At 38.3% G+C, this 13,249-nt stretch overlaps 1 protein-coding gene and 2 long non-coding RNA genes across 8 annotated transcripts in view; 1 reads left to right on the top strand and 2 right to left on the bottom strand.

Annotated features, from left to right (window-relative positions):
• The window catches only part of LOC101147269 (AGBL carboxypeptidase 4), a 1,515,476-nt gene that overhangs the window by 929,494 nt on the left and 572,733 nt on the right, over positions 1-13,249 (bottom strand). The gene's annotated exons all lie outside the window — the stretch shown is intronic.
• Positions 1-13,249, bottom strand: part of LOC109024566 (uncharacterized) — a 103,714-nt gene that overhangs the window by 66,670 nt on the left and 23,795 nt on the right. The gene's annotated exons all lie outside the window — the stretch shown is intronic.
• LOC129524047 (uncharacterized) overlaps positions 12,771-13,249 on the top strand; it is a 68,041-nt gene continuing 67,562 nt past the window's right edge. The window contains exon 1 of the long non-coding RNA XR_008667694.1: positions 12,771-13,072. This is a non-coding gene — a long non-coding RNA (uncharacterized lncRNA). The remainder of the gene's footprint in view (positions 13,073-13,249) is intronic.

Genomic DNA, 13,249 nt, shown 5'->3' with positions numbered 1-13,249 from the left:
GCTGTCTCCTTCTCATCCTTCAGCTTTCTTTTTATATGATTAACCTTAGAAAATGCCTTTCCTGAGTACTGCCTATTATTACATCTTATAGAACCTTATATTCTTTTGCTTCAGAGCACATATAACAGTTTGTTGTTACATATTTATTTGAGCATTCATTTACTTAATGTATGTCTTTTCAATATGCTCCATGGTACCAGAATTATGTCTGATTGTTCATCAAATCAGTGCTTAGAATTTTAATTTGCAATTAAGAATATTTATTGAATAAATGCATGCATCTAATCCAATATGGAGCATAAAAATAATTTCCTTGTTATTATGTTTATTGTCCCTCTCCTCTAACCAGTAGATAAGAGCTGTAAGAGCAGAGATTTATATTTTTTTCCATGGATGTATTCCCAGCATCCAGTATAGTGTGTGATGCAATAACTATTTGTTAAGTAAATAAATGAATGAATGGGTATCATGGCCACAGTGGTGATGATTAGGCTCCTTCAAGTACTTTGTTGGTCAGAGAACATGTGCTTGTGGGAATTGGATACCAAGAAGAGAAACATGTCAGAAGTCACATAGGATCTGTAGCTGACAGTCTGGTTTGAAAGCACATGTGAGACACACTCTTAAGGACTTCTGAAAATATCATAGGGTGCTTTCTAGGGAGAACTCAGAGTTCTATACAGGGCAAGAACAAAAACTCTGGGTTATCTGTGTTACTTTGAATAGATTCCTATCAAGTAACTGGGAAGGTTTGGTAGCTTGGGCTTATTCTTAAAGGTAGATATTATTTTCATTTTTAAATGAAGAAAATAGAGCTTAGTTAGATTAATTAAGTTCCCCCAATTCACCACACATCTAGTAAGTAGGGAGCTGAGATGTGAACTTTATCTTGTCTATCTCCAAAGCCCATGCTTTTTCTATTATGCTCTTCTACATTTGTAAGATAAAGCTATATGGACTAAATATGTCAAAGGTGCTGGATCTATAAAACATGCTAATGATGTTTGTGAGAGGGTGAGATTCATTCTGACCGATATGATTAGAGAGGAGTTTCTGGTGGATATGAAATTTGAGCTGAACAATAAGGATCAAGGATTGCAACAGATAAAAACAGAGAGAGGGGAAGTGTAGAAGAGGTAGCAGTGGATTAGAGGAAGTACAGTGAGGTATCAGAAGATGAGCAAGGATACAGTATAGGAAAAATGCATGAGTTTGAAAGAGAGTGGTCATCTAGAAGTCGGTAAGTATAACAGTGAGTGTTTCCTCAGAACTTTAGGACAAAAGAGAAATGAAATATCAAGATTAAATAAAATATCTTAAATGCTAACTCACAGAAAAACATATTGCTCACATATGATTATAATTAGGTCAACAGCAGTACTCTCAAAAGCAATAATAGATTCCAGAAAACAATGCTACAAAATAAGAGAAAATTTCTGCCAGTTTAGAATACTCACCTAAAGAATTAGAGGCACATAATATTTTTCAGACACAAAATAATCAAGAGAATTTATCATCCATATATCCTCATTGAAAGTACTAATAAAGGATTTACTTTCACACAAATAAAATTCAAGCTAGAAAGAAAGATTGGGAATGCAAGAACAAAGGGAAGAGAAAAAAAGTGTAACATATGTTAGCAAATCTATCTTTTGCCAATAAAAATAATACTTGTTCTGTATTTTTAAAAATATTTCACAGAAATTCTTAGGAAAGGAAGGGGGTGTAGTTCCGACGACAGCTTATTTAGACAGGCTAAGATTCCTACCTTGTTCCCAGGAAGAGAATAAACGTATTCAACAATTTTAGACTTTGTTATAAAAAACAAGTGGTTAAGAATATATGTTAAAAATCTTAAATTACAATTACAAGATTATAAATAGAAACTGTGAATTCCACAACAGGAGCAGAAAAAAAATTATTAATCCAACCTAATGCAGGAACAAAATAAAAAAGTGTGGTAAACCTCTTACTCTTCTTTTCGTTCTGAACAATTCAGGCCAAAAGCCATTAGGTGGAGCAGTACAAGGTATAGAATTCCACGGTGGTGGGGAGCATCATGGGCCCAGAGTTGGGTATCAGAGTCTGAGAAAGATGAGGAAGTTCATGGGAGAGTTGGAGTTGAGGACAGCCTGAGTCAGAGAAGTATCTACCCTGCTTTTTTCCATTCTCTTGATCTACTAGAAGAAGCTATCAACCTTATTACTTTGGAATAAAGGATTGGCTTTCTGGTATTACACAGAAATAATATGTATCTTCAAGGTAGGTATTATTTTCATTTTAAATCAAGAAAATAGAGCTTAGTTAGATTAATTAAGTCTCCCCAAATCACCAAACATCTAGTAAATGGGGAGCTGAGATGTGAACTCTGTCTTGTATATTTATGCAATAGATAAATACCCCAAGCTTTTCTAAGTTAAAATTATGGTTTTTCCATTTTAAAGTGACTCCCATCTCTAAATTATCTTTCAAAGGAAAACCATTATTTGTATTCTCTAGCTTATGGAGTCTATCTGGAAGAAATACCTTACATTTTTACTTGTTTCTGCCTACTTTGGTCGAGTTATAGTGGAATGTACTTGAGTCACCACCCAGGAATATAATTATAAGCTATGATAAGCACTTAATTCTGCAGTGGGAACAAAAGAAATCCCAAATCTATGTTTGAAAGTTGGAGGAAAGGCGACTTTAAGAATGTCTGAAAGCGTTATTTTTTGCTTACATTTCAAATATTAGGAAGTCTTGTGGAAATTATTAGAAAAAAATGGACCACTTATAAAATGTCACTGTAAATGGTATTTGTAGACATGTTTTTAGTCTTTCTCCAAAACGGCCTGACAGATTCTTGTTTTCAGGTTAATCTTAAGTCTGCTGAGTGCTTAAACAGTATATCTTATATTTACTTACTGTTTCCCATCCCCCATTTCTAAGAATGTTCACAATTGGATTTTACTTAATATTTAAAATAAACCAGGTACTACTTTTCCATGTTTTCAGCCATAAAAACAGATACAGAAAGGCTAAACGACTTGTCCCACATCATATCTTTTAATCTTCACAATCACTCCGTGAGGACTATATTACTGACTCCATTTTACATGTGAGGAAATGGGTTTAGCTAGATGCTCTGCGCTCAAAGCCAGACAGAATCAGGATCTAAAGCCATGTCTGACTAACTTTCCTTTGGCCAACCTACAAGCACCATTTATGTCAAGCTTATGAAATTTGGTCTCCTCTACATAGTTGCCTCTCAAATAAACCACTCCTTAAGTAGGAATAATCATTAAAATTATGCTCACTTCCCTGAGAAAGAAGGTAGAAATTACTATGGTTTCTTTGGTGATTTGTGCATTATTTAAACACAAAAACAGAAAGAAAATTCAGAGGGAAATGTTTAGCAGGAATTTACATGTCCTTGGCAGGAAACAGTTAGCCCTTGTATCTTCTTTATGGAAGAAAAAGCTGGTTACAAGGTGCTAGTCCCAGGCTAACTCAAGAATATAAGCCAAGAAGAAATAAATAGAGAGCAACAGAAAACAAGAGGCCAATGGACATCACCAAAATTCAGATTTCTGGCCACAACCTCATCCCTGGTGCCCTACCAAAGGAATAAGAATGCTTATTAATTAAACAACAGTCATTAGTCACCCTAATTACAGAAGAGAGATGGAGATTAGCAATATCTGAGTCCTTGAGACTCTCACACACTAATAGTATAGAAAGACAAATAAAAAATTTAATAGAAAGTAATAAGAGGAGACACACTGTCACTGTCTGTTTTGTGTTGCTATAACAGAAAATCTAAGACTGAGTAATTTGCAATAAACAGAAATTTATTGGCTCACAGTTCTGGAGACGCAGAAGTCCAATATAAAAGTGCCAGCATCTTGTAAGGGCATTCTTGCTGCATCATCACACAGTAGAAGGTGAGAGAGCAAGAACAGGCTGTTACTGATCCCATCTATGGTGATGGAGCTCTCATGGCCTAATCATTTCTTAAATATCCCACCTATTAATATTGTTACAATGGTAATTAAATTTCAACATGAGTTTTGGAAGGGACAAACATTCAGACCATAGCACACACCAGTGCAGGTTGATGAGCATGCTGGAAGACTTCTTGGAGGAGCTGATATACAAGTCTATGCTTGATAGATCAGTGGGAGTTTGCTAGGAGATGAACGTAAAAGAAAGCAATGAAAGGCCAAGTGAATGGCAAGTGCAAAACTTGAGAAAGTATATCATGACTGGGTGATAGCCATCAGAAAGTGTGGCTAGAAGGTAGCATGTCTGGCAGGAAGTAGCACCACTCCTTAGTGACTACTGTTTAATCATGTCTCCTCTATGAGTTCTCAGGAATAAGACTGTACCAGAAATCTGAGTTGTGAAAACTTAGCTTTGTTCCATTGGTCTCTTTGTCTTCTACTGTTCTTTATCCTTGGTTTATGGTTTTGTTTTAGGTAAAAGTCACATTTTACCCTGTGTAGAGGATAGGTGTGATGGTTAATACTGAGTGTCAACTTGATTAGATTGAAGGATGCGAAGTACCGATCCTGGGTGTGTCTGTGAGGGTGCTGCCAAAGGAGATTAACACCTGAGTCAGTGGGCTGGGAAATGCAGACTCACCCTTAATCTGGGTGGGCAGCATCTAATCAGCTGCCAATGCAGCTAGAATATAAAGCAGGCAGAAAAACGTGAAAAGAATAGACTGGCCTAGCCTCCCAGCCTACATTTTTTTCCCACGCTTGCTGCTTCCTGCCCTCAAACATCAGATGCCAAGTTCTTCAGTTCTGAGACTTGGACTGGCTTTCCTTGCTCCTCAGCTATTGTGAGACCTCATGATCATGTAAGTTAATACTTAATGAAATACACTTTTTACATGTATATATCTCTATCCTATTAGTTCTGTCCCTCTAGAGAACCCTGAGCAATACAGATTTTGGTACCAAGAGTGCTTCTAGAGGAACAGAATATTAAGGATGGGGTTCTTTCATTGGTTTTGGGGTTTCTGGAGTTGGCTGCTTAATATGATTGGACCTAAAAAATGCTAAGGACTCTACTTTTTTTTTTTTTTTTTTGAGACAGAGTCTTGCTCTGTCACCCAGGCTGGAGTGCAGTGGTGCAATCTCTGCTCACTGCAAGCTGCACTTCCTGGGTTCACACCATTCTCCTGCCTCAACCTCCCAAGTAGCTGGGATTATAGGCGCCTGCCACCACGCTGGCTAATTTTTTGTATATTTAGTAGAGACAGGGTTTCACTGTGTTAGCCAGGATGGTCTCAATCTCCTGACCTCATGATCCACCTGCCTCTGCCTCCCAAAGTGCTGGGATTACAGGCGTGAGCCACTGCGCCCAGCCAGGACTCTGCTTTAAATAGTATGGAGAACACTGATAGTCCTTGGCGTGAACTGTATAGAGAGTTATGTAAAATAAATGCTTTTGACACTCCTGATCCACTGCTCATGAGAGGCAAGGAGTTTAGTGACTCTATACATAATACCTTTGACCATATGTGGAGAACCAAGGAACATAATAAAGCTGATTGGTTGCTCCTAAGTTCAGTGGACAAAGTGACAAAAGAAAATGATAAACCCAGGGATTCTAACTTCCAGCTTCAGGAGGAGACACTGAGCCTCAGATCTGCTAAGACTGCCCTGAGTGAGTCTTATATCCTCTAGAGAAAGAGCTGAAATTATGGAAAAACAGACACAAGCTTTCATCACGTGAGTGGCTGACCTGCAATGAAAGGTGCACATACAGCCTCGCCAGGTATCTACTGTTAAAGTGAAGGCATTGATTAGAAAAGAATGCGACCCCAAAACTTGGAATGTGGATGTGTGGGAGGACCCTGATGAAGCTGGGGACACTGAGTTTGTAAATTCTGATGAAACTTTTTTTTGCCAGAAGAAACAGCTTCCCCATCCCCAGTAGTGGCAACATCCCCTCCCCAACCCATGCTCCCATCAGCCTTTCCACCTTTGTCTGAGGAGCTAAACCCTGTGCTGCCTGAGGCAACAGTGATGGCCTCCCCTGAGGCAGTTGCCAGGCAAAATAATGTTCATTCTCTTCAGGAGCCCCCCGCCCGCCACAACACCCCTGTTAGCTTCAAGACATATGACTAAAGTTTCGGTGGGCCCCTAGGTGTAAGGTCGAGAGTGTGACCCATAAAGAGTTGTGCTACACTCGAAAATAAATGCTTGAGTTTTCTAATTCATATAAACAGAAATCTGGAGAACAGGCATGGGAATGGATATTAAGGGTGTGGGATAATGGTGGAAGGAACATACAGTTGGATCAGGCTGCATTTACTGATTTAGGCACACTAAGAAGGGACTCTGCATTTAATGTTGCAGCTCCAGGAATTAAAAAAGGCTCTAATAGTTTATTTGCTTGATTAGCTGAAATAGGGATTAAAAGATGGTCCACTGTGACCGACCTGGAAATGTCTGATCTCCCTTGGTTTAGTGTAGAGGAAAAGATCCAAATGTTTAGGGAGATTGTGATGGTGAGGTGGATTAGTAAATTTGGACCTACTCATCTCAGCTGGGAGGGTCCAGAAGATATACCCTTGACGAATGCCTTGAGAAATAGATTTGTGAGGGCAGCACCTGCATCTTTGAAGAGCCCTATAATTTCTCTTCTCTGTATGTCAGATCTCACAGTGGGAACCACAGTCACTCAACTTCAAAATTTAAATACAATGGGAATAATTGAATCCTGAGGTGGCAGGGGCCAAGTGCTTACCAACAGGTGACCTCAGCAGAGAAGGATTTTAATAATCAAGTGGATAGGATGACCTGTTCTGTGGACACCACTCAGCCTCTCTCCCCAGTCACCCCATCATCACCCAATGGGCCAATGAACAAAATGGCCACAGTGGCAGGGATGGAGGTTACGCATGGGCTCAGCAACACGGACTTCCACTCACCACGGCTGACCTGGCTATGGCCACTGCTGAGTGCCCAATTTGTCAGCAGCAGAGACCAATACTGAGCCCACGATATGGCACCATTCCTCAGGGTGATCAGCCAGCTACCTGGTAGAAGATTTACTATAATGGATCCAGTAGGAGATCCAGTGTTGTCTTATTTAAGTTTAAAACTAGTGTGTTTAATTCATAAATCCTGAATAGATACTCTTTCCCACACTGTAAGCTGGGCCTGAGAGAGAGAGAGAGACAGAGAGAGATATTAAACACAATCTTACCTCAAAAGCTGCCTCATGGTTTAATGAGAAAGCAGGCATATAAGCAAAAATTATAATGTAACATATAAAATACAATAATAGAGGAAAGAGTAGCTGGGAGTTGAAAGTGGGAAGACTATTCCAAGCAGAGGGAATGCCCTGTGCAAAAACATATAGGTATTTACAAGTAGGGGATTCTTGGAAGTTTATGAATAGTCACAAATTCTAGTCTCTGTTATGTATCTTTCCATTCTATCTCCGTGTGATCAATTTCTTTTTAGCTTCCACATATAAGTGATAACTAGCAATATCTTTCTGTGCCTGGATTATTTCACTTAAGAGAATGACCTCCAGTTCCATCAACGTTGCTGCAAATAACATGATTTCACGCTTTTTGATGTCTGAATAGTATTCCATTGTGTACATATACCAGAATTTCTTTATCAATTCATGCATTAATAGATGCTTACGTTGATTCCATTATCTTTGCTATTGTAAATAGTGCTGCAATAAACATGTGAGTGTTGGTGTTCTTTTGATATATTTATTTCTTTTCTTTTGGGTAGATTCCCAGTAATGGGATTGCTGGATCAGATGGAAGTTTTTAGTTCTTTGAGAAATCTCCATACTGGTTTCCATGGTGGCTATAGTAATTTACATTCCCACCACGTGTATAAAAGTTCCCTTTTCTCTGAATGCTCACCAACATCTGTCATCTTTTGACTTTTTAATAACAGCCACTCTGACTTGAGTAAAGATAACTCATTATGATTTTAATTTGCATTTTTCTAACAATTAGTGATGATCATTTATTAATGTAACTGTTGGCTGTTTGTGTGTTTTCTTTTGAGAGATGTCTATTCACATCCTTTGTCCACTTTTTAATGAGATTATTTACTTTTTTCCTGTTGAATTGCTTGAGTTCCTTGTATATTCTGGATATTAGTCCTTTATCAGATCATTTGCAAATATTTTCTCCTGTTCAGCAAGTTGTCTCTTCAATCTGTTATTTCTTTTGTTGTGAAGAAGCTTTTTAATATAATTAAGTCACATTTGCCTATTTTCATTTTTGCTGTCTGTGTTTTGAGGTCTTTGTCACAAATTATTTGCCTAGATCAATGTCCAGGAAAGTTTTCTCTAGATGTTCTTCAATATTTTTATAATTTCAGATCTTACTTTTAAGTCTTTAAGCAATTTTCAGTTGATTTTTTATATGGTGACAAATAGGAGCCCAGTTTTATTTTTCTGCATGTGGCTATCCAATTTTTCTGGCAACATTTATTGAAGAAGGTGTCCTTTCCCCATTATAAGCTCTTGTGTGTTTTGTCATAGTTCAATTGGCTGTACATCTGTGGCTTCATTTCTGAGTTTTCAATTCTGTTCCACTGATCTATGTGCCTATTTTTATACTAATACCATGCTCTTTTCAATACAATAATCTTATAATATATTTTGAAGTCAGGTAATGTGACGCCTCCAGCCTTGTTCTTTCATTTTGGAGATCCTTTGTATTGTTTTAAGACTCCATTTTATTTATATCTGTTCTGATTTTTATTATATATATATTTTTAATTTTGATTTGGGTTTGTTCTTGCTTTTATAGCTCCTTGAGATGCATTATTAGGCTGCTGATTTGTGATCTTTCTATTTGTTTTATATAGGCACTTAATTACTATAAACTTCACTCTTAGCACTGCTCTTGCTCTACTCCACAGGTTTTCTTATATTGTGCTTCCATTTTCATTTGTTTCAAGAAATTTTTTTAGCTTTATTTTAATTTCTTCATTGACCTAATTCAGGATTACATGGTGTAATTTCCATGTATTTATATCATTTCCAAAGTTCCTCTTGGTATTGTTTTCTAGTTTTATTCCATTGTTGTCTGAGAAGGTACTTGATATGATCTCAATGATTTTAAACTTGTTGAGGTTTGTTTTGTGGCCTAACATATGGTCTATTTTGGAGAATGTTCCATATGTTGAAAAAAATAATGTATATTCTGTAGTTTTGGATAGAATGTTCTGTAAATGTGTTAGGCCAGTTGGTATAAGCTCCAGTTTAATCCAATGTGTTTTTTTGTTGTTGATTTTCTGTCTAGATGATCTGTCTAATGTTGAGAGTGTGGTGTTAAAGTCGTCTACTGTTATTGCAGTCTATCTCTCTCCTTAGAAGTAGACTTAAATATTCTTATAGCAATATTTGCTTTATGAATCTGAGTGCTCCAGTGTTGGGTGCATATATATTTAAAGTGGAGATATCTTCTTGCTGGATTGATTCCTTTATCATTATGTAATAACCTTTTTTTTCTTTTTTTACTGTTCTTGACTTAAATTCTGTCTTATCTGTTACAAGTATTGCTACTCCTGCTTGCTTTTGGTTTCTGCATGTGTGGAGTATCTTTTTCCATCCCTTTACTTCCAGTCTATATGCATTTTACTGGTAAAATGAGTTTCCTGTAAGCAGCATATAGTTGGATCAGGTTTTATAATCCATCCAGCAATTCTATACCTTTTAATTGGAGCACACAATCTGTTTACATTCAAGGCTATTATTGATATATGAGTCTTTGCTTCTGTCATATTGTTTTCTCCTTGTTTGATACATTCTTTGTTCCTTTCAATTTCACATTGATTGTTGTTCTGATAGATTTCTGTAGCGGCACCATTTGCATCCTTTCTCTTCTTCCTTTGTGTGATTACTTTACCAGTGAGCTTCTTTTTTTTCTTTTTTTTACTTTCATGTGTTTTCATGATGGCAAAAGTAGTCCCTTCATTTCCAGGTTTAGGACTCCCTTGAGCATTTTTATATGGCTGGCCTTGTGGTAACAAATTCTTTCATCATTTGCTTGTCTGAGAAAAACTCTTCTTCATTTATGAAAGATTTCTTTGCTGGAAAAAATCTTTGTAATTATGGCTGACAGTTTTTTTTTTCTTTCAGCACTTTGAATACATCATTACATTTTCTTCTGGTCTATAAAATGTCTGCTGAAAATGGAGTTTTCTCTATAGGTGACTATGTGCTTTTCTCTTGCTTGTTTTTAGGATTCATTCTTTATCTTTGATTTTAAACAGTCTGACTCCATCTTGAAGAAGAATTTTTTAAATATTGTATCTGCCTGGGGATCCCTAAATCTCCTGTATCTGAATGTCTAAATCTCTTGCTAGACTTGAAAAAATTTCATCTATTATTTCCTTAAATAGGTTTTCTAATCCTCTCTTTGTCTCTTTTCCCTCAAGGATGCCAACAATTTGAATATTCAATTGTTTTATGTTATCTGAAATATCACAAAGGCTTCCTCATTTTGCTTTATTTTTCTTTTCTTTCTTTTTTCTTTTTACTTTTGGTGTAACCAGGTGATTTCAAAAGACCTATGTTCAAGTTCTGAGATTCTTTCTTTTGTCTTATCTAGTCTACTGTCGAAGTTTTCAAATGTGTTTTGTATTGTCTTGAATAAATTCTTCAGTTCCAGAATTTCTATTTGGTTCTTTTTAAAAATACCTATCTCTTTGGTAAATGTCCCATTCATATCCTGAATTGTTTTTCTGATTTCTTTGTATTGTTTTACAGAATTCTTTTGTATCTCACTTACCTTCTTTAAAATCCATATTTATTTTATTTTATTTATTTATTTATTGTTTTGAGATAGAGTCTCACTCTGTCACCCAGGCTAAAGTGCAGTGGTGCAATCTCGGCTCATTGCAACCTCTGTCCCCTGAGTTCAAGTGATTCTCCTGCCTCAGCCCTCTGAGTAGCTGGGAATACAGATGCCTGCCACCATGCCTGACCAATTTTTGCATTTTTAGTAGAGACAGGGTTTCGTCTTGTTGGCCAGGCTGGTCTTAAACTCCTGACCTCAAATGATCTGCCACCTCGGCCTCCCTAAGTGCTGGGATTACAGGTGTGAGCCACCATGCCCAGCCCATATTTTGCAATTCTTTATCTGGGATTTCAAATATTCCTTTTCAATTAAGATATATTGCTAGAGAATTGTTACATTCCTTCGGCAGTGTCACATTTCCTTTTTCATGTTTCCTATGTCTTTACATTATTATCTGCAAACCTTGTGTTAACAGTCACTTCCTCCTATTTTTGAATTTACTTTTATCAGAGAGGACTTTATCCTGAGAATGTATCTGTGGTATTGGTTCAGTAGGGCACTTTGGCTTTGATTCTGGGTATGTGCAGTAGTGTATGTAGACTCTGTATTATTTCCTTGGCTGTGAACAGCATTATTAGTGCTTTCAGTGATTTTCTCAGGGGATCAGGGTGCAGTTATTAGTGGAGGCTGTAATGAAGTAGTGCTGGGAACTGGAAAGCCAGATGGACCAGCATACAGGCCCCAGTTGTGGCATCAGTTGGCTAAGCATACCTATCTTTATGTCCCAGGGTGGTGTATGCTGGCATTTGTTTTGTCAGGTACTAGGAGTCCAATTCTTGGGCCTCCCGAGTGATTCACATGGATGTCCTGGTGTGGACGATGACAGTAGCAGTGGTGGGATGACTCTCTGTGTCCCAAGCTCAGATTGAGGAAATAAAATGACTAAACTTATACACGTAGGAAGTACCTGAGGTAGAATTTAAACCTGGTACTACATGACTCCAAAGCCCATTCTCTGGTTGGTGATGGCTATAGTGCAAAGTCACCCACAGCCTCAGGCATGCTGCTCTCAGGCTCTCCTGCTTTCTGTGGCAGCAGAACCACAGCACACATAGTGAGGCAGGGACCCCATCCTTCATCCCTGGGCACAGACAGAGGCCATGCCGCCAGTTGGGTCACAGTCACCACTCACAGCCTCTTACAGGCAGCCCTCTAGCCTGTCTACCTCAGCCTCCAGTGGCAACAGAATTGGGTGTGTGCAGTGGGAAGAGGGTTCTTGTTCTCTATGCATGAGCCTGAGCACAGAAGCCACTCAATGGTCAGAAAATCTCATAATTATGGATTTCATTCTCTGCTTAAAAAACCAAGTACAAAGTTTGTGCCACTGCTAGAATGAGGTCACTTCTCACAGCCCCAAACAGGGAGGTCACAGGCTCTGGAAAGTGCATACTTTGGTTTCCTTTGTTCTGGAAGATACCTTTTTGTTATACTTTATGATCCTTTCCCCAGGGATTAATACTGCCTGTGGGTAGGGTAATACTCCCTGCATCAGCTCTGGGTCCAGCCAATGCTGTGTTGCTGCAGCCCTCTGAGTAGACACAGGAAAGTCAGCAGGAGCTCCTGGAATGTGCATATATGCAGGCTGTGGTTCCCAGGACTGAATGTAGTCCTATGATGCCTGCACTCCCAAAATGGCACCTGCCACAGACACTTAGTTCTCAGAGTGGGGTGGGGCAGAGTGAGTTACCCAACATGAGTTCCCTGTCTGGTGCAACGCTCTTGAGGAGTCTCCAAATTACCACCCATGCTAGTGTCAGGGCTTGTCAGGGTAGAGGAACTTTCATGCAGTTTTGATAGCAGCAGTCTGCAGCAGAGATGTGGACTGCTAAAGCTCTCTCATCCTTTTTTCACAATACCAAGTCCCTTTGGGTTTCTGGCTGATCTTGGATTCCTCTACTTGATTCCTTCTCCTTCTTTGCCTCAGGTGTTCCCCATGAGTTCTCTGCTGAACTCTGGCATTATTTGCTAGACATTCTATTCAAGGTGTGATTATCTGCTCATAATTTTGGTTCTTCTTTCTGGAGAGGGCAAGATGTCTCTAGCCAGCCATCTTGAACTGTGGTCTAGGATACTCTGCTTAGCTCCTGAGTGTCATTCCACCATTGGGAGGGAGAAGGAGCATAGATGCTATGGAGTTGAGTGCAAGAGTCAATGGTATTTTCTCATAGCAGCCTGAAGAAACTAAATTATGAGACCATCATGGAGGCCAGTTCCAGAAGAAAACTTCAGGTAAGAGACCTAAATTTGAAAAATAACTTTAAGATTAATACATGTGTATTAATCAAAAATCTCTGTTGCATATGACAGAAAGCCAACTACTTGCTTTAACAATTATGTATTGGTGCTCATAATTATGGAGAACAAATGGTAGAACTGGATCAAGGTCTCAAATAATGCCCTAAAAAC

This window comes from Gorilla gorilla, chromosome 1 (genome assembly GCF_029281585.2).
Source record: "Gorilla gorilla gorilla isolate KB3781 chromosome 1, NHGRI_mGorGor1-v2.1_pri, whole genome shotgun sequence".
NCBI classification, from domain to species: domain Eukaryota; kingdom Metazoa; phylum Chordata; class Mammalia; order Primates; family Hominidae; genus Gorilla; species Gorilla gorilla.
Note: the sequence above shows the minus strand (reverse complement) of the source record. Positions and strands in the feature narration are given on the sequence as shown.